The sequence below is a fragment of the Ambystoma mexicanum genome, chromosome 4q (genome assembly GCF_040938575.1).
Source record: "Ambystoma mexicanum isolate Mex_15411 chromosome 4q, UKY_AmexF1_1, whole genome shotgun sequence".
Taxonomy (NCBI): Eukaryota; Metazoa; Chordata; class Amphibia; order Caudata; family Ambystomatidae; genus Ambystoma; species Ambystoma mexicanum.
In genome coordinates, this window is record NC_090928.1 from 296,831,026 (window position 1) to 296,850,950 (window position 19,925).

General features: G+C 46.0%; 1 protein-coding gene and 1 long non-coding RNA gene across 2 annotated transcripts in view; one reads left to right on the forward strand and one right to left on the reverse strand.

Annotated features, from left to right (window-relative positions):
* LOC138467679 (uncharacterized) overlaps nucleotides 1-16,940 on the reverse strand; it is a 151,973-nt gene extending 135,033 nt beyond the window's left edge. Inside the window, exon 1 of the long non-coding RNA XR_011268127.1 lies at nucleotides 16,778-16,940. This is a non-coding gene — a long non-coding RNA (uncharacterized lncRNA). The remainder of the gene's footprint in view (nucleotides 1-16,777) is intronic.
* NT5DC1 (5'-nucleotidase domain containing 1) overlaps nucleotides 1-19,925 on the forward strand; it is a 1,710,051-nt gene that overhangs the window by 169,174 nt on the left and 1,520,952 nt on the right. The gene's annotated exons all lie outside the window — the stretch shown is intronic.

Below are 19,925 nucleotides of genomic sequence, written 5' to 3' on the forward strand. Positions count from 1 at the left end.
GTGTACAGACAGCAACGTTTAGGACTTTGTCGAGAGGTGAAAAAGCATAGATGGGAAGGCCATTGAGTCGACTGGCACAGTAGTCAGATCGAGAGAGTACAAAAATGGAGATTAGGTGCTTAGCAGTGTTGAAGGAAAGAAGATGTCTTATTCTGATGTTGAGTAGATTAGGTCTGGCTGCAGTGGCAGATTTCGAGATGAAGAATGAGAAGTTGTGAGATGGGTTGAAGACGACACCAAGGTTGCGAGCAGAAGCAGAGTAGGGAAGGTAGTCAGGAGAGAAGAGTAGAAGAGGCAGAGAGAAAGAGGTAGTCTGTTTGAATGGGAAGTAGAGAACATCAGTCTTAGTGGAGTTGAGCTGGAGCGAGTGAGATGCTATCCTGTATTTGATAGCGGAGAGTCAGACATTTTTTTACCAGAGCTTGTCAAATAAGTAGGGAAAGGAGAAGAGGATCTGAGTCTCCTCAGTGAAAAGTTGATAGCGGAAGCCATATGAGGAGATCAAGGTGCCAAGAGCAGAGGTATAGAGAGTGACGAGAAGTGGACGCATGACTGACCCTTGCGGTGCACCAATAGTAAGGGGTTGAGCGGGAAAGTAATGCCTGGAAGTGTCTGGGCCGAGATATGAAGCAAACCATGCAAGGGCCTTGTCCCTGATGCCTTGGAGAGATAGGCCCTCATTACAAGCATGGCGGTCTAGGAAGTACGGTACCGGTAAGCATGCCGTACCGTACTTCCCGGACCGCCATACTACGGCTCTGCTCGCGGGAACCGTTTCACCCGCCATGTTTTTCCTGGCGTGTGTAATGGCACCCGCGAGCAGAGCATGTCGGATGCACCGGCACATGCAGAGTTGTGCCGGTGCATGCGACGTCCCCATCCCCATTCAGCCCAATGGGGGAGAATGGGGATGAGGAGGCCCTTGATTCCGGCACCCGAAAATGGGCAAGTACCGGGTCCGCCTAACTCGGCATGACCCGGTTCTTGCACATTCACGGGTGCCGGAAAAAATGCAACTCCGGTGGCAGCCGTGCCGTTTTTAACGGCGCGGCTACCACCAGAGTTGTAATGAGGCCCATAGTGTTGAACGAAGGTCAGAATAGTTGACAGTATCGAAGGCAGCAGAGAGGTCAAGAAGAATAAGAATAGATGAACGGTTAGCATGACGAGTGGAAGAAATGTAGTTACTGACATTGTGGAGAGCTGACTTAGTAGGGTTCCTAGTGATAGTTTTGAATGCCATAGTTTTGAATAGCAAAGTTTCGAATAAAAATGCGTCAAAAAAATGTATTTAAAAAAATAAAAAATGTAATGGGGGGGTCCCTCCCCCAACCCCCTTAACACCCATTTTAGTTAAAAAAAAAACTTTACTTACACAAAAAAGCAATTTTTTCGATGAATTTTTTAAAAAACTTTTGTCATTCGAAACTATGTTTTCGAAACAATGCCTGGATACCACTCGGAGTGCAGAGGTCGGAAATCAGATTGAAGAGGATCCCAGAGGTTGTCTGAGTCAAGGAACTCAGTGAGTCTGTTGAAAACTGTATGCTCTAGGATTTTGGAATAGTGAGGTGGAAGAGAGACAGGATGAAAGTTGACAGGACAGTTAAGGTTTCTTAAGGAGAGGGATGACAGTAGCTCACTTCTAGTATAATGGAAAAGTGGGACTGTCAAGAAGGCAGTTGAAGAGGAAAGTAAGATATGCGGCAACACTGAGCGCTATGAGTTTCATGGTAATTCTGTGATCAGCAATTTTCCTGGTGGGGGTTCACCGATTTACCTCCAGCCAAGAGCTGGAGGTAAATCAGGCCCCCGCTGGAAAAATACAGTCAATATTTCTGGCACTGGTGTTACCGGTGCCTGAAATACTGGCAATCCCATCCATGGAGTCCTATCTGACTCCATGGAATAGGGATTTACTGCCCTTTCTGCCACCTGTAATAATATCCTGGAAATTCCAGGACATGAGGTGGCGGTAACAGTAGGTCAGTTTGCCGGTATCCCACCAAAATTACCAGTGGAATACCGGCAAACTTGTATTGAGGGACTATGTGTGGGATAGAGGGTGATTGGGGGCACATGAAGGGATAGCCCTGAGAAGAAGGACAAGAATCGCATTGTGGTTAGTGGGGGATGAAGAAGACATTGGGCCTTATTGCGAGTCCGGCGGTAACCCTGTTGTAGCTTCCGGCAGGTTGCAGACAGACTCGTAAAATGTTACTGGTACTTGACTTCCCGGTGCTTCTGGGAGATTCTAAGTCCAGCAGCCTGGGAAGTCAGGCACCGGTAAAATGTAAGTCCCCATTCCCATAAGATATGGGAATGGGGACATGGAAGCACCAGCACCGTTGCTAACGGTACCGGTGCTTCCGTGACTAGTCTGCCTACCGGCAGGGTCAGACCTGTCGGGCACAGTGGCCACAACAGGCAGACTCGGAGATTGCCGATCCAGAAACAAGCTTACCGGCACAATTGTTTCCGGACTGGCACACTTCTATTGAGGCCCATTGTCGCAGGAGAGGAGGGTAGAGGTGGTGGAGAAAAGTGACTAGTTGTGGGGGATAGAAGGTCATTTGCAAGTGTATTTTGAGTGTTAGAAATGTTTGAAGCAAAGTAGAAAGCTAGTTTGTTAACAGAACGAGTAGAGGAGATGGATTAGGGTTTAGGTTATGAAAGAATTGAGTTCTGGGATTTATGGAGGCACCTTGGTTGAGCGGATTGTGATGAAATGAGAGTAAGATAGAAGACTGGCAGAATTGAGAGCAGAGGAGTAGTTTTGACGAGCAGTCAATTAGAGTTGGATATCTAAGGAGTTTCTAGATCTTTGCCAAGTGCAGAGGTTTTTCCTTGTTGTTTTCAGGGAGGATGGTAGGTGTAATCCAAGGCCATGTAGGGGAGGGTTTAGGAGTGAATGTAGTAGGAGGGAAGTGATAGGAAAAGGGAGCATTAAGAGCAGCATTAAATTTAGTGAAAGTTTTATTTATCAATCAAGCCATCTGTGTAGATTTTAATCCCACAGATTTAGAATGTCTACACATGTTTTGGTTGTCCCTTGACCCCTATTCAGGTCTCTTCATGCAGCAACCTTCTTCAGGACGAACAAACAGCAACCCTTCTATGTGCTGTCTCTTACGATTGAGCAACAGATCTGAACCCAGGAAGGAATCATTACAGTGGAACAGTTGTGTCTAACCAAGGAGGGTTAGAGAGAGATAAGAGAGAGAGTATGAATGGAATGGAGAATGAGAGTGAATGAGTGGTAGTATATTTGAAATGTGAGCTTTGGTGTCTTATAACCAACCTGTAATTAATACAGGCTTTTTGCAAAAAATGTATAATGCATTTTGTATTTTTTATGTCATTTTTTTTTAAATGTGTATGACACAATTAAATTGAATTCATTGATCAAATAATATGAACTGTTGGTTGATATTTACAAAAAAGACCATACAACAGAACGAGTGTTCACCCCCCTCCTCCACTGGTCCATTGCATATTGTTCCACTGTTTATAGCCTGAGGGACCAGTTGTTAGAATCAGGCATCCCCAATGTTTTTGAATCTTATTGCAGAGGGCCTGATGTAACAAACAAACAAAACACAAAGTTCCTTTCCAGGGGTTTCACTCTCACAAATTCAAGACTGTCTCCCTCCTTCTGGCTCGGACCACGGGTCGTTCTTGTCCAGGCTCAGACCCCTTTTCAACAATGTTCATAATTTGGTCTCCCTCGTTCAGGCTCGGACCATGGATCCCCCGCTCCTGGGCTCAGATCCTCATTTCCTGAATTTGTGGTAACTGCTCCGACGAAAATGTCGATGCCAATTACGGCGTGGCGCAGTGATCAAATAATCACTTTATACGCATCTCCTGGGCCGCATTCCCTTACCTGTCCCCCACCCCACTTACCTTTGCGGTGCGCATTTCTATGCGCACCGCCGACTCCCCTCTATCCCTGCCACATCGGTACGTCCCACTTACGTGGGTCGGAGCTGACACCCCAGGGTGCTTTTTTAAAATGTTTTTTGTCTTTTTACTTTCTTATCCCCGCTTACCACAGTGGTAAGCGGTGGACATCTCTGGAACTCCCAACTCACGTTATTGCGCCCAAGGAGAACGGGGACACCCCCGCAACCACCGCTCTGCTTGGGTGCAGAAATGCGCGTCAGTATTTTGTGCACCTCCAAAGTCGCAGTGACTGCGGGGGCGCACAAATAATTGCGACATTTTAGTACAGTTCGATTCTCCACATGGTTCACAGCTTGGTCTCCCTCGTTCGGGCTCGGACCATGGATCTCCCTCGTTCGGGCTCAGATTCCTTTTCATACCAGAATCGAAGACTTTCGAATGTGCAGTGGGTTTTGCTTAAACCGTCGCAGGACCACTTCGAATCAATTCACACAATTTACACTTCACATCAATCTTCTATTTTCGTTCTCTTGTGAGGATACCATACAGAGACTTTCGACTGAGCACATTCACAGTCCCGGACCATTCTGTCAACAGTATTGTATCTTTCCTTTTAATGTTCAAATATTCACCAGCAATTTAGCTTCACTCGCGTCTTTCATCACATGCGTTTAACAATGTTTGTTTTCACAATGTTGCCGTTTGCAAACTTGACTTCAACACAGACCGGTCTGGCATCGGTCTCCCCAACTCACCGGCTGTGTTGTTCTCTGTCACTTTTTTGTTCTTGGAGCCAAGGATGATACCACAGTGTCTGCTGCTCCTCCCCGCTTTGATCAGATACGTAGGAGGACCCTTGGTATCTCCGACACACAATGCAGGATTCTTCAGTTTGGTTTCCTGGTCTTACGTTTTCTGCCTTGAAGGTTTCTTGAGAGTAACGGTTTCCTGCCAAAAAGGTCAAGGGTGTTGCCCCTCTCCCGAACCTGGCCGTCTTTCTCCCTTTTTTCAACTGCCGATTCAAAGCTGTTGTACCTTTGTGTATTTATCCATTAGGGGAAGTGTAATGGAAGTCAGGTGTGAGTGATTGTCGATAATTGCCTGACCATAGTATTGGGACATGTCAGGTACATGGCTCGGCGTGTGAGTCTGTTTTCTCCCAGAGCACGCTGTCTGTGTAAAAGTGTTTGTGCAGTAAAAAGGGGTTGGAGGGTTCAGTTTCTAAATATCCCATCAGGTAGGATAGGGTTAAGGTGTTCCAGGGAAGAGAGGGATACCCATCCGGTGTCCCACTCCCACTCCTGGAGGACCCCTCACCCAAGTGATCCTCCCGCACTGGACCACCTCCAGGAACTGAGTCCAAAAGCGATGGCCGTCTCCTGTCCACCTGAATGACCCATCCCTGAGGACTAACGGGTGAGACACCTTCTGTTTTCTCACATCCTACACTACCAATCTTAACTGTTTTCCATGGAGAGTGGGTGAAAGTGTAGGCAGGGTCGTAAAGAACAAAAAGCATTGCAGAGTCAGAGACATGCTTATCTTCATCCCTTTGAGGGCCCTGTTTACTGATACAGTTTCATTAGGATTCTAAACTAGATTATTCTTAAGATATTCCAACATGATTCAACAGAATGAAGGGTGCCAATTTTTTAATTAGTTACATTCTGACAAGAGAATGTTCTATTTGCAAGCCTTCGTGAGGAGCATATCACTGTCAATTAAAAAAGTGTTCTCTCTTTGCTGGCATTCCCAGAGTTCTGAGTGTGCAAGAAATCAGGGGGTGTTCACAAATAAGTGGTGCCAATATTTTTCTAGATGGCAGATTTCTCCCTATTGAAGTCACTTGTCCTTCTCTTTACTAAACCTCCCAACCTCACCTGTCTCTTAAAGGCTCTCCTTGATTGTCTCTCACCCAATTCTTGCTAGAATGTGACTTTGAAATACACAGCCCAGCCATTGTAAGCCGCTTTCTACATGTGGGTGAGGTGTTATTTGCCTACCGTGTGTACATAGCCCTTGCTGGGTGCAGCTGCCTAGTTGTTGACAATCCAGACCTGAAAGGGAGAAACAGTCACCAGTTCTACCCTTTCATCTGCTCAGTCCATGAGGTGAAAGGCAAAATGAATAGGCAATTCATTGGCGCTACACATTCTAGTTATGCAATAACTCCCATTTCTCATATACAACAGTATTCATTATTTGGCAGGATAAACCTTTATCTTTACTTAAACGCAGACTGCAAAATATAAGAAGATACAGTTCTTCACCCATTGTACCTTTGTGTATTTATCCATTAGGGGAAGTGTAATGGAGTGTAATTACCAGTTAGATTGGTAATTGAAGCAACTTTTTCCCACAAAAAATGATTTTCCGTTTTTCATTTACAAAATGCCAGTGTGAATGGTGTCATAACTTAGTTTCTGTGCATATTTAAGACAAATCCTTTGGTACCCAGGTTCCTCAGGGCGTTACCGCTAGCATATATGCCAAACAAAAACACAATACCTCATTATAAATTTGTCGGTCCGGTAACAACGGTACCGGTAAGCTTGCTGGTACCATTGTTACCGGACGGGCAAACTACGAGTTCTACTCGCGGGTGCCTTCCCGCCCGCCAGGTATGACCTGGCAGGCGTACCGGCACCTGCGAGAAGAGCATGTTGGATGCACCGGCACCATTCGGAATTTCAGACCGGCAACCTTATAATGAGGCCCATTGTCACTTCCAAGTAACAAAATGGCTGCTAAAATGAACTTGGGTTTTAGCGTACTGTTTGTAAATCCATACCATACTTGACAAGTATGGCGGTGCGGGACAAAATTGGCGTTAACGGAATTGCTGCTACACTTCCCACACTGCCATACTACGAGTATGGTCTTGGAGTGGGGGATTTACCTCCAGTATCTTGCTGGAGGTAAATCCTCCCGCTTTCCTTCGAAAATTAGCAACACCAGCGGAATTACCGTGACAGTAATTCTGCCAAATATGCTTATAGAGTCCAATGGGCTCTATAAAAATGGAGATTAACTCTGTCACTGCCACTTGTAATCTGGCGGTAATTCCGGCAGACCAAGTGACGGTAACAGTAATTCAGTTTGGTGGTATCTGGGAAGATTTACCACCCAGATACCACCAAACACATAATGAGGCGCCTTCTCTTTTCTTATAATACTTGATTATTAAGGCAAGGGATATCTATAGACATCTTCATGGTATAGTATTTGTTTCATTAGCACAAAATAAGCATTTATAAAGGAAACTATACAACACTAATTGCTATGCAGTTTCTTTTATTTTTTATTTTTGGATTTGTAGAGCGCACTACAGCCGACAGGCATCGAGGCGCTATGAGAAGATGAAAGAAAACTTGATTAGGGGTTACAGAGATGCGGCCCAACAGAGTATTGCTTAGTACAGAATGTTTTGTTACAAGATGCTTTTGATACAGTGTTACTTAGATGCAAACAAAGAGATACATACATATGGGCATGCATAAGACAAAGAGCCTTGTTTTGATGGCTTTGCGGAATACGGAATGAGAGTCAATGGCCCTGATCTGGTAGGGGAGCATGTTCCAGAAAGTAGCGGCCATGGTGGGGAAGCTTGTGCCACCCGAGCGCACTCTGCGAGTTAGGGGAACAGTGATTTGACAGCTTCATCCAACCCATCAGCATTTTAAAGTTGTGTTCAATCGTGGAGGTGAACAGCCCACCCTGAAAGGTGATCTTATAAATTTGAGCCCAGTCCTCCTCCAAGATCTCGTCCCTCGCTAAGTCTGCCCAGTACCTCTCGAATGTTTGTCTCCCTTGTTGACATGCCCCATTCATAGTTTTATACAACTTGGACAGTATACCCTTTCTCGTGATGTATAGGTCTATTACCTTTTCCATTGCTGTTAGTTCTCTCCCTACTGATCTTCCCCACTGTGGATCAGCTATGATACCTTTGATGCATTGATATTCGAACACTGAAATCGAGTCCCTCCCCAAGACCTCCTGGGCAGTTGCCAAGTCTAGGAACAACCTTTGTTTAAATAGCTGCCCTACCCATTCTAGGCCCATATTGGACCATCTTTGTGAGAAGGCCAGGCCCTGCCATCCGAAGACAAATGGGGGTCCGCACATGGGGAGATAGGGGAGGGCCATGTCGTGTGGCCCTCAGTGCCCTTAGATTCATGCCAAATTGACCAAACAACCTCCAGGGTGGGGTGGTATCTCAGCCGTTCCGGAATGGATATAATCGGGGACCATATGTAGTCCTGAAACTTCAGCGGGTGTGCTACTAGGTCTTCCAGGTAGGACCAGTTAGTCCTCAGGCCGTCCCTCATATGTTCGAGCATCACCCTGAGTTGGGCTGTCCTATAATACAGATGACTATCTGGGAACCCAACGCCCCTCTTGTCCCTTGGAAGTGTCAGGGTGGCCATTTAAACCCTAGGTGTCTTATTTTTCCATATAAATCTTTGGAGTTCCCCTGTGACTTCCAGAAATAATGTCTCTGGGAGCTGCCTCGGGATTGCTGCAAACAGATACAGCAATATGGGTAGCACGTTCATCTTTATTGAGGTCATTCTACCATACCAGGTCAGTATAAGGGGGTCCCATCTCTTTAAGTCAGTTTTCAGTTGAGCCCTGATGGGGTCGTAATTAGCTGCAACCATCTCGTTTAGATCCCTGGTCATCTGAATGCCCAGGTATTTTATACCTTTTCCGTCCACCCTCATGTCCTGGTATCTCTGTCTCAAGTCAACTCTGCTTGAGCATGGGCAATATGCAGGATTTCCCTATGTTAATCTTAAGCCCTGAGAGGCTTCCATACACCGAGATCTGAGTCATTAGTGCTGGGAGGGAGTGCTGTATATTAGTGAGCTAGACCAATATGTCATCTGCAAAGAACGAGAGTTTGCACTCTATCTCTCCCCCTACTATTCCCTTAATTTGTCAATCCGTCCGAATCACAAATTGCCAATGGCTCCATCGCTAGGGCATAAAGTAATGGAGAGAGGGGGCAGCCCTGTCTTGTACCTCTCGTTAGCACGAAAGTCTCTGTGAGGCCCCCTTTGACCCATACCCTGGCCCTGGGTTTATTGTATAGTTCTGTCACCCATTGCAAGATGTTTGTCCCCAGCGCCATTTTTGTCAGAACCTTCATCATGAAGGACCATTCAACCCTGTTCAATGACCTTCTCTGAGTCCAGCGACAGCAAACAGGCGTCTAGGCCCTTCATTTGGGCACTGTGGATCAGGTTAATTCTTTTTTGAAATGTTGTCTGACCCTTGTCTCCCTCTTATAAAGCATACCTGATCTCCATGTACTAATAATGTTAGTCCCACTTCCAGTCTTGTTCCCAAGACCTTTGCGAGGATTTTACATCCCCGTTTAGGAGAGAGATAGGTTGGTAGAAAGAGCACGTGGAGGGGTCCTTCGCTTCCTTCAGCACTGACTCTTCAGGAGCCAAGCCGGTCTTGCACCGGACCTGCTATATATTCCCCCACAACCCTTAAGGTAACTTTCTAATTGGGTAATCTAGGTGGCAGGTTTCCAAGAAACTGCGCACTCTGGAACAGCAGTCAGGGCTAGAATTCTGCTTACCTTTGTCACTTGTGTTTGTGTAGTTTGGACTGCATGAAGAACTGTATGCTTGCCTTGTATTTTAACATAGCAGTGTGCATGTGAATTGTGAATTCCGAAACCACTACCTGAAAGCAAACTGAATTTTGAAATCTATTTTGACCAAGCGTTCCACACTGGGATTTATAAAGCAGCATTTGTGTGTTGTGACGTGTGCTGCATTCTTACAATTTTTGTTCGTAGGGGCAACACTTAGGCTGATTTCACTGTGCCGCCTTGCGGTCTGTAGACAGACTGTGTTGTGCTACCAGGCACGTTCAGTGCGTAAGACAGCCTCACAGCCCCTAGCTATTGTCAGACTAAGCGATCTGGGACCACAACTCCTAGAAGCCTGCGCTTCAGGAGCCAAGCCGGTCTTGCGCCAGTTCTCGACGTCCACGGTGTCCGGTGCAGAAAACGCTGCTCGTGAGTACCTAGAGCACCCATCCCAAACTACCGGTAAGCATGGGGTTGCTGCCCGTAGACAAACTCTTGCTAGACATACATAATTATAAATGCATGAATCTAGCCAAAACGACTGCTTCAACAGCTCTAGTTAGAACCAGCGAGACACAGATCTCCGCCAATGAAGACCTTGCAAAAAAAAGATGCCCTAAAAAAGACAGACAGCCAACATGCCCGAAGCGCCATAAAACTAGCCAAATCACCCCCAAATCTAACCTAAAGATCTGTATATTAAACACTCTGTCTCTAAATAAGCATGCTCCATGTATGCACGACAGGATAATCAATGAAAATATTCACATCCTGTGTATCACTGAGACGTGGCTTAAAGAGCCGATAGGCCCGACTTGCGACATTGCCGTTCCTGAAGGTTATGTCATTCACTACACCAACAGAGAAACAGGCCAAGGAGGGGGCGCAGCAGTTATCGCAAGAGATACTATACACTTTTTACCGAGCAACATAACATGCAGTGGAAGTGAAATCCTGCATTTAAAATACTTACCAACAGATAACAGTAGCCTTAACGTAATTGTAGTCTATAGGCCACTTGTCACCACACCAGAATTCAATCAAGAGCTTACCCGCCATCTTAACCTGCTCAAAGGGCCAAACACAGCCATACTGATATTGGGTGACCTCAACTGATGGTATGGCGACCCCAAAGATAAAGAAGCCATCAATTTAGAGACACTAATGAACAACATTGATTTCAAAGTCGCAAGTCACGAGCCAACAATGGACAAATGGACACCAACTAGACTGGGTCATAACAAACAACTTGGAGTCACGAGACTACAAGATTGACCCTTGCATATGGTCAGATCATTATAGTGTGACCTTTTTCATCACCCCACCATCGCCCAAAGTTAAGTCCCCCAATCCTCCAATAAGAGTGACACATCGGAACTTCAAAAACATAGACAGAGATCAACTTGAACTTTGTCTAGATGAAATTAAGAACAACCAAAAAGAGGACGATTCCTCTGATACTCTACTGACAAACCTATTATTCCACCTCAAGAATTTAGTGGACCAGAAGGCACCACCACAAACCAAAACTATCAGATCAAATCCTATACAACAACAATGGATCTCTGGAGAACTTGCTGAACAGAAAAAGGAGAAAAGAAAAAGAGAAAATGAATGGCTAAAAAATCCCACCCCATTTAATAGGGAATCATGGAAGGAGTGAGAAAACCTACAAGAATAAGATAATAGGGGCAAAAAATAATGTTTACAACAACTAGATCACTACAGCAGCTAATTCCACCAGCAAACTTTTTAACATCTTCAAATCTATAGAAAAACCCAGAGCAATTTCTCCTCCCTTCACACCGACCCAAGAAGAGTGTGACAAAACTCTGATTGTTTTCTTCCATAAAATCTCTAAGGCAAGGGAACTAATGACAAAATCCCAATGCAGCAAAGAAGCCTTCAAATTCACGGAAATTACCTGTGAGGATATGATAAAAGTGCTTGCTACCATGAAACCTACTACCTGCGCCAAATATATATTACCACCTAAAATAATTCTGGAGAACCCAGACATCTTTGCACCCATACTGATGAAAATCATTAACACATCTTTCAGAGACCAGTCAGTACCACAAGCCATAAAAAGAGTCACGGTAACACCACTGGTAAAGAAACCTAATTGAGACCCAAGAGACCCTAATAACCTCAGGCCCATCACAAACTGCAATTTCATCCTAAAGATCATGGACAAGATAGCCACCACGCAACTCCAGGCCCACGTACAAGCATCAGAATCCCTACACCATCAACAATAGGGATTCCGACCAGCCCACAGCACAGAGGTCGCCATGCTCGACCTAAAAACTAAAATGCTTAGCATTATGGACAAAGGGAGGGCGGGCCTTCTTATTCTTCTTGACGTAGGTGCAGTATTCGATCTGCTAGATCACAACATACTCAAAGCAGCGCTAGGGAAAACAGCCAACTGCTCGGTAGAAGCGATCGGTTGGATAATGTCCTTTCTAAAAACAGGATCTCTAGGGTACACTGGGGAGACAAATTCTCTCTGGAAAAATAAATTCTATGTGGCGTCCCACAAGGTCCTTGCATGTCACCTCTACTATACAATCTCTACCTGAGATACCTATGCCTAGTACTTGATCACATCAATACATTCTTCACCAATTATGCTGATGATACTCAGCTGGTGATCAAATTAATCGGGGACCACAAGAAAGACAATGAACAACTATCCATGGTGTATAATATCGTAGAATTATGGATGGATGCTAATTGGATGTGCCTGAATGGCAAAAAAACTGTGCTCATGGTATTTGGCGTCCATCAAGCCAGAGCAAAGTCATCTCCTGCATATAGCTCTTTCCTGATAAAAGATACACAAATACAAGTTCTGAGCAAAGTCAAAACCCTGGGAATGATGGAAGCTTCATTGGGGACCGAAGCCCAAGCTCAATATATTAAAAAAACATCAAGTTGTTCAGAACAACGCAGTGAGGATCATCAAGAAAAAACACAGATCCGAACACATCAGCGACTCTAGAAGAGAGCTACACTGGCCAAAAATTGAAGACAGAGTCCAATTCAAAGCTTTGACACTGGTGCATAGATGCGTCTATGGGAAAGCATCAGCACCAGCACCAGCCCACCTAAATCTTCAGAAGTTCAGGAAAATCCTTCCCCATTTTAGTCGCTGGCCTGTGGAACAACCTCGCTGCACATATAAGAATGGAAGAAAATTACATGCCCTTCCGCAAAAAAGTGAAAACCTACATCTATAACTAATCTACACTTCTCCACTAGGCCCCTTTCTGTATCTGTATGTTTTGTCTCGTTCCTGCTCTAATCTATGTCTGTACTTTGTGTCCTTGTTTCTGCACCCGAGGCTTGCGAGCTACCGGAAAAATATAAATAAACAAATAAATAGGTATTGTGATGATCGTTTCGAGCAACATCGTGGCAGGCAGGGCATTTTCTTCTAGGCATGCATTAAATACTTTCACCAGGTGTGATGCCAGCAGGGACCTAAATAGTTTGGAAAACTTCATCGAGAAGCCATCTTCCCTCAGTGCTGACCCTGATTTCATTCCCCTGATGGCCAGTAAGACCTCCTCTACAGTTATGGGGCGCTCAAGGTTCTCCACGATTTCTTCGGGGAGTCCCAAAAGGGGCAAACCCCTTAGGAATTCCTCTATCTTTGTCTCATCCCCACTCCAATCCGGGGCATATAGAGTACTGTCGTGCTTTGCGAATTCCTTCCCAATACTTCTAGAGTCATAGATGGATTCTCCCTCCTCAGTTTGCATTACTTCGATAGTCTTCCGCTTCTTCTCCTCCCTCATCCTCCATGCTAAGATCCTATCCGCCCTGTCCCCTTTCTCATGGTACTTCTGTTTTCGAAATAGGAGTTTTTTTCTGTATCATGTGTCATGATGGCCTTTAATTGTGTTTTATATTGCTGGAGCTCCTTCGCCTCCGCGGGAGATACCTATTTCCCCTGCAAACTCCCAAGCTCGATCTGTGCTATTTTCCGACAGAGCATGTCCTCCCTCTCCCCTTTTTCTTTTTTGACCCTATCCTTATCAGGACCCCCCCGAATGGTATCCTTGAAGCCCTCCCAGACTGATTGGATCCCTACCTCTCCCGTGTCATTGAAGAGGAAGTATTCCTTGATTCCCTCCAGTAGCTCCTGCTGCGCTTTCTTATCATTTAGTAGGACCGCTGTCCTCCATCCCTCCATTATTACTCACCATATCGTGGTCAGACCATGGTATTGGGGTGACCTGGGATTTCACGACTTGCACTTTCAGGGTCGAGTCCGCCGGTATCAGATCTATACGTGAGAAGGAGTCATGTACCACCAAAAAGAAGATATATAGCCTCTTACCCTCCAGTGGGGGTGTTAGGGAGTCACACAAGCCTAAGGCCTCATATACTTTTTAAATCGCTCTGATTCACCCACCTTCATCTTTGTTGTCGGCTGTTCTCCCATTCTCTTGCGGTCCCTTATTGGGTCCAATACCATGTTAAAGTCCCCTCCCGACCACCAATTTCCCTTACATAAATGCAATCAATTTGTCTCTGACCCCGTCCCAGAATTCACACTGGCCCACGCTTGGAGCATACACGAAACCCATTGTAAGTCTGGAACCATTCAGCTGTCCTTTGACGAACACATACCTCCCATTCGTGTCAGTTAGTACTGGTTCTGCCTGAATGCCCAGCCAGGACGAGATCAGGATCGCTACCCCTTGCATTTTTTCACATCAGAAGCCACTATCACCTCCCAGGATCGTAGCTGGGACTCTCTACCCTTCGGCCAATGGGTCTCCTGAATGCACATCCAATCGAGTCTTGCCCTCTTAAACTCCGAAGGACCATTGTGTGTTTGCTTGATGAGTTGAGGCCCCGAGCATTAAGGGAGCCGATAACCATTTCACCTAGTGCAGACATCGCCCTGCTGTCGGAGCACCCCATACCTTCCTCCTCTCCCAAGACAGATCCATTGTCGGACCATCCTGAAACTGAGCATTCTGAACACCACACAACACAATTCCACCCAATCCCCCTGCCCCAGGTATCCAACCCTGTCCTGGGTCATGACCGCAGACAAGATTAAATCACCAGAGGTCCTCCCGGACCCCGTAACTGCTTAACAAAGCTCTTTCCTTGAGCCCCCTTCCTTTTTCCTCTTTTTCGATATGCAAACTTTTCCAAAGTATTCCAAACTATCCCCCTCCCACTCCAGTTATGCCACTTCCCTTAGCCGATCCGCTTGTCCTTCCCCTCACAAGCTCAAGTAGGCCCAGCCGGTCGCGGGGTGTTGAGTTTCGTTAACTTCCTTGAGCCTGGAATTTTGCGCCTGCTCAGCCCTTTTATGCGCTATCTCCTTTCTTCTGGTCTTTTCTCTTCTCCTTCCATCGTTGGTGTGCTCCCTCCTATCAGTTCAGTCGTGACCATCTGAATGTCGTCCTCTTTTACCAGTTTGTAATTATAGCCATCGACTTCAAAAGATATAGAGAAGGGGAAGCCCCATCGGTATCTCACCCCCTTCTTGTTAAGCCATTTTGTGAGGGGGAACATAGATGCCTCTTTGCCAGTGTAAGCGAAGACAGGTCCGGGTAGATCACACTTTTCATGTTGCCCAGGGCCACTGAACCCTGACCTTTTGCTTTATCCAGGATTTTTTGTCTGGCCCGGTAATTGTTAAAGCGCGCGAAGACCAACCCTGGCCCTCCCCCTGCCACTCCTGCTCTGTGCACCCTGTCAATCTTAGGCTCATTAATGTTCTTGTCTCCAAACAGGACCTTAACAGCCTCATGAATTATTTTCCTTAGGTCCCGCTCTGATTCTCCCTCCTTCCCTGGGATTCCAAAAAATCTCAAGTTGTTCCTCCTCTCACGATAATTAAAGTCATCCATCTTTAGGGTCACCTCCCCCTCCCTTCTTTCCAGTTCTGATTGCCTCATGTCTATTTGAGTTTCCAGTGTTTCGCAGGACTGGTTATTCTCAACTGCCTGGAGCCTTTCGTCCATCTTGTCAATTCAGCCATTTATTCTATCCACCTCTCCTCCTATGTCGGCCCTCATCCCCCTTATCTCCTCTAGAAGTGTCCTTCTTTGTGGGCATAGTGTTATCTCCTTTTTCGCCATGTTGAGGTCTGCGATGATGGACTTGTTTCCGGCCTCTGGTATTCAAAACGTCCCAATTTAGACCTCCAGTTCATGGGTTGGGAGATGCCCTGCGCTTAGTTCTGGGCTTGTGCCTACCAGGTCCGCTGGGGGCCGTCTTTGGCACTGCTGGAGAATGCCGCTGTGATCTGTGCCCCTCTTCTCGATGGTCCTTTGAGGTTCCTCTTTTTGAGCCTCAACGTGCCCTTCCAGTGCAGGTGTGGGTCGGTGGAATGGGTCTCCTCACGCTTTCGACTTCTTTGGGTTGGCCCCCGGTGACTGTTTTCTATCCTCTTGGGGCATCGGCGGCTTCACTGCTCCACCTCTCACTGTGGGTCCTCACCACACTTTCTCTCCTCCTCTGGACCTACTTCTAGGCGGGCACACGTCCCGAGGGGGTCCCCGGGAGCCCACACCTAGTCACTGCCTTCCGGTGTTGTTTTATGTCCAGTAATCAAAAGTGTCCAGAAGCTGGGGCGCAAATGGGTGGATTCATCCCCCCTCTTTCCCTTAGGGTGGCTCTTCCTCCTCCTTTGGTTTTTTCTGGCGCCCATGAGGCCCCCCTTACCATGCTCAGTCTGGTCCTGGGCTTCACTGGTCTCCTCGTGTGTACCTTTGTGCCCTCTCCTTTCCCAGGGTGTTTTACTCTTCCAGGGCTTTACTGTTAGGAGGGGGGACCTCCCACCTGGGGGCCCCCACCTAGACCCTATCCCTTGGGAGAAGCGCTGGCAGTTGGTGGCACGCTTCTCATTTCCCAAGGGGGGGCTCCACCTCTGCAGCGCCGCCGCGCCTCTCTGACCCCTTGCCTGGGCCCTCTACTTCTGGGGTGGAACCCGGGGTCCCACCTTAGGCAGGCACACGCCCCAGGTTCCCACATGGGGGCCCTCACCCTATCTCTGTCCCCTTTAAATTGGAAGGCACACTGGCTGCAACACTGGCTGGAGGGGGCATGCTTCTTGTCCCCTTGTCTTGTTCCCTGCAGGAGGTCTGTTTCTTCACTTTTTTGCCCCTGTGCCAATCCGTGCCCTTGCCTTGGCCCTCTATTATGGAACGGCACACTTAATTTCAGTCCCACACTGGGCTCCCTGCACCCCCGGTGGGTTCGTTGCCCCTTTCTTCTGCTTACCTCCGTGCAGCGCGAGAGTTGTTGCTGGGAGGGTGGGTGGGGGGGGCGGGTCTCAGGCTAGTCCCTCCGAGGTCCTGGCCTACTGTACAAGGGCCCCCTCATAGCCGAGCCTCAGCCCGCGTGCACGTCGTGGCAGAGACTGTCTCTGTGTTTCTGCGCGCCAGCCAAGTTACTTTCGCTTATGTTGACGGGACGGTTTTCTCTGCTTCCCCGTGTGCGTTTTTCGCCTCTCTAACACGTTTAGCTGCTTGCATGTGCGCGCCACCTGGTGGCCTCGTCCTTTTTTCCTATTTTAAATACAAATCCTAGAATGCAAACAAAAAAACAGAACTAGTTGAGTCATTCACGTATATATAACATAGGTCAATTTCAAGCTATGTATGAGATACTGCCGGGTTATGTGGATGGACGTTTAAAGTAAACCAAACCTTTGTTGCATAAGGAAGGGAGGTAAAGTGGCCATCTTTGATCATAGAGGGGACAGACAGAACTTAATATTTTGACATTTTCTGACATGTATTCCAATCCATTTGTACATTCTTTGATTCTTGGTCCGTACGCTTATCTGGAATTGTAGGCTTGTCCCTCAAGATGTTCAAATTCACTCCAAACTGTCCCTTACAAACTTGATGAATAGGAGTGAGTGAAAACAAAAAAAAATATTATATTATAATTATTGTGGTGCAGAGTACGGTAATCGTGTATTTGTTTTCCGAAGCTAGACAGCTAGCATGCTCACCTATGCATTCAAATAAAACTTGGGGTGACATCTAATGCTTTGTTATTCTTATTATACAGGTAGGGGAAGTATTACCAAGGCCATCAACAGTAAACAAATGAAATCCTGTAACGTGCAGCTAGATTAATTCCAACACAAAATTGAGAGCTATATTGAACAACGAAAACTTTAGGTTGTGCAGGGTTTTAACGAAATGGAATCTCCATATCTTTCTACAAACACATCGTTTGTGAATCCATCATGCTAGTATTAGCTATATAGAAATATATTGGGGTAAAAGGTGGGGTATCCTGCATTTCTCACCAGTGTACACGATTCTTGTCATAAATGTATGGATACATTACGCCATAAAAATCTTGTCATCTCCCACTCCCTATTGCTCTTCCTTTTAAGACCCACAACCTTCATGTCCCTCCTTCTCTTCCTTCGCCCTCTACACCACTCCCCTCGTCCCATCCTCCCATTCATCCTACTAGTCTCGCAGTAGCTGTCAGTATCTAGGGGTCAGAGAGTTTTAAATCATCACTCTCAGCAGGTAATGCCAGACTCTTATGATTCTTTCAACCCACCCCATCACGTTGATACCCTCAGAAAGACTTTGAAAACCAAGAGCATTTTTAATGTAGGTATTCTGAACGCTAGATCCTGCAAAACACGTGGCTAATGTGCACGATCTTCTGGGAGATTTTGCAAATAATTTCCTTGGACTGACTAAAACATGGTTATTGTTGACAAAGTACACGTCTGCCAGACTACACGATCTTCATAAACAATAAGCTGAACATATTGGGGGTGGACTTGCTGTGAGCTACACTTCTACAGCATGTCCATAAGGATTCCCACTGCCTTTTCCTTTTAAAGTGTTGCTTCAAGTGCAAACTCAGTAATAACATTTACACCGTAATAATCGCAATTTATCAGTCTCCAAGTGCCCACTCTCTTTTAGGGAGATATCAGTTTTTGGCTTGATTGCCCTATCAACAGATATCCAAATAATTTTTTTAAGATCTAAGACTCGCTGGCCTTGAAAATCTTTCTATCTGATCCCAACCACCCAGGAGTTCACACCATGGAAACCACTCTTACCCTCCTGGAGCTCCATCTGCCTAATATCTGGGTCTGTCCACTCTTTTGGACTGGCCATGTTTAGTACTAACTAATCTGGCAAAACCACAGAAGTTATTCTATCACATGCCCATCTCAGAACCAGGCTTCTTTCAAGTTGGACCAATTAAACTAGTGCCCGCTGAACTTTTTGCTAACACACCATAAACCCCTCCTTGCCTACAGGTCCCTCAGGGCCCCTCTGACAACCCTGTAGAATTATCTCAACAAGGCTTTGGACATCCCCGCTCCAGTAATCAGTGAGACACTTGGAGCATGTTAAAAATCAACTTCTGGTTTGTAACTGAGCTTGCTCTTTTTAAAAGGCAAATATAGTCCTAGAATGCCTTTTGCGCAAAACTAAGGACCTTGAAGACAAAGATGCTCGCACTAGGCAACAGAAAGTCTATGATGCAACCACATCAAGGAAAGCACGAGCCTCTTTACCTTTCTGTCAATGTTCAGCTTGAGAATCGTGCTGCCACCGTTTTCGCATCTACATTGAACTAAGGTCCCCTTTGGAATGTGCTTTCTCTCTAGTGGCACCCCAAGACTTAGCAGACAACCTGTCCTGCTGTTTTCGTCAGAGGATAATATCCATATGGTCAACCTTCACTGGTCTAGCCAGATCTTCAGCTCCTCAAAGCATTGGCAACCAATCCGATGTCATTTTCACCTCAAGGTGGTACCCTGCAGCACTAAGTCCATTAAATACATAATGACCTCCTTATATCCTTCCATAACCTCCCTGATTAACTGGTCCTTACAATCACGATACTTCCTAGCCTTGATAAGATGACCCAAATATCTCCACTCCTAAAGACAGCAAGATCCCACAATCTCCACCATGACCATCACTCTGAATTCAGACCTGCCGTGGGTATATAATCCAATGAATGTTTTACAGAGCATTTCCCATCACGTCTTAAGGATGTATGCTACCCACAGATGAACCCAATTAAATTAACAATTTGTGCTTCTTATTAGCTATGTACATGCATTTAAAAGTAATGTATTTTTGTTTCAGTGTGTTTTCACTTTTCTTTATCCAAACAATTTTATTGCGGTCACATGTATTTCTAAATGTTCCATCCATTCAAGGCGACTAGCTTCTGTTCCCCATGTTTTGCATATGCCGTATAATAATGATGCCGTATAATAATGCTCTCTGCTCTCCTGACAGGCTTCGCTGCCCATCTATGGAGCCGATTAGCAAAGCAATTTTGAAGCTGGAAACATTTACATAATTGTGGCTGCTGTGAATTACACCTGATTCACAAACAGTGAATCAATACGTTTGCGACT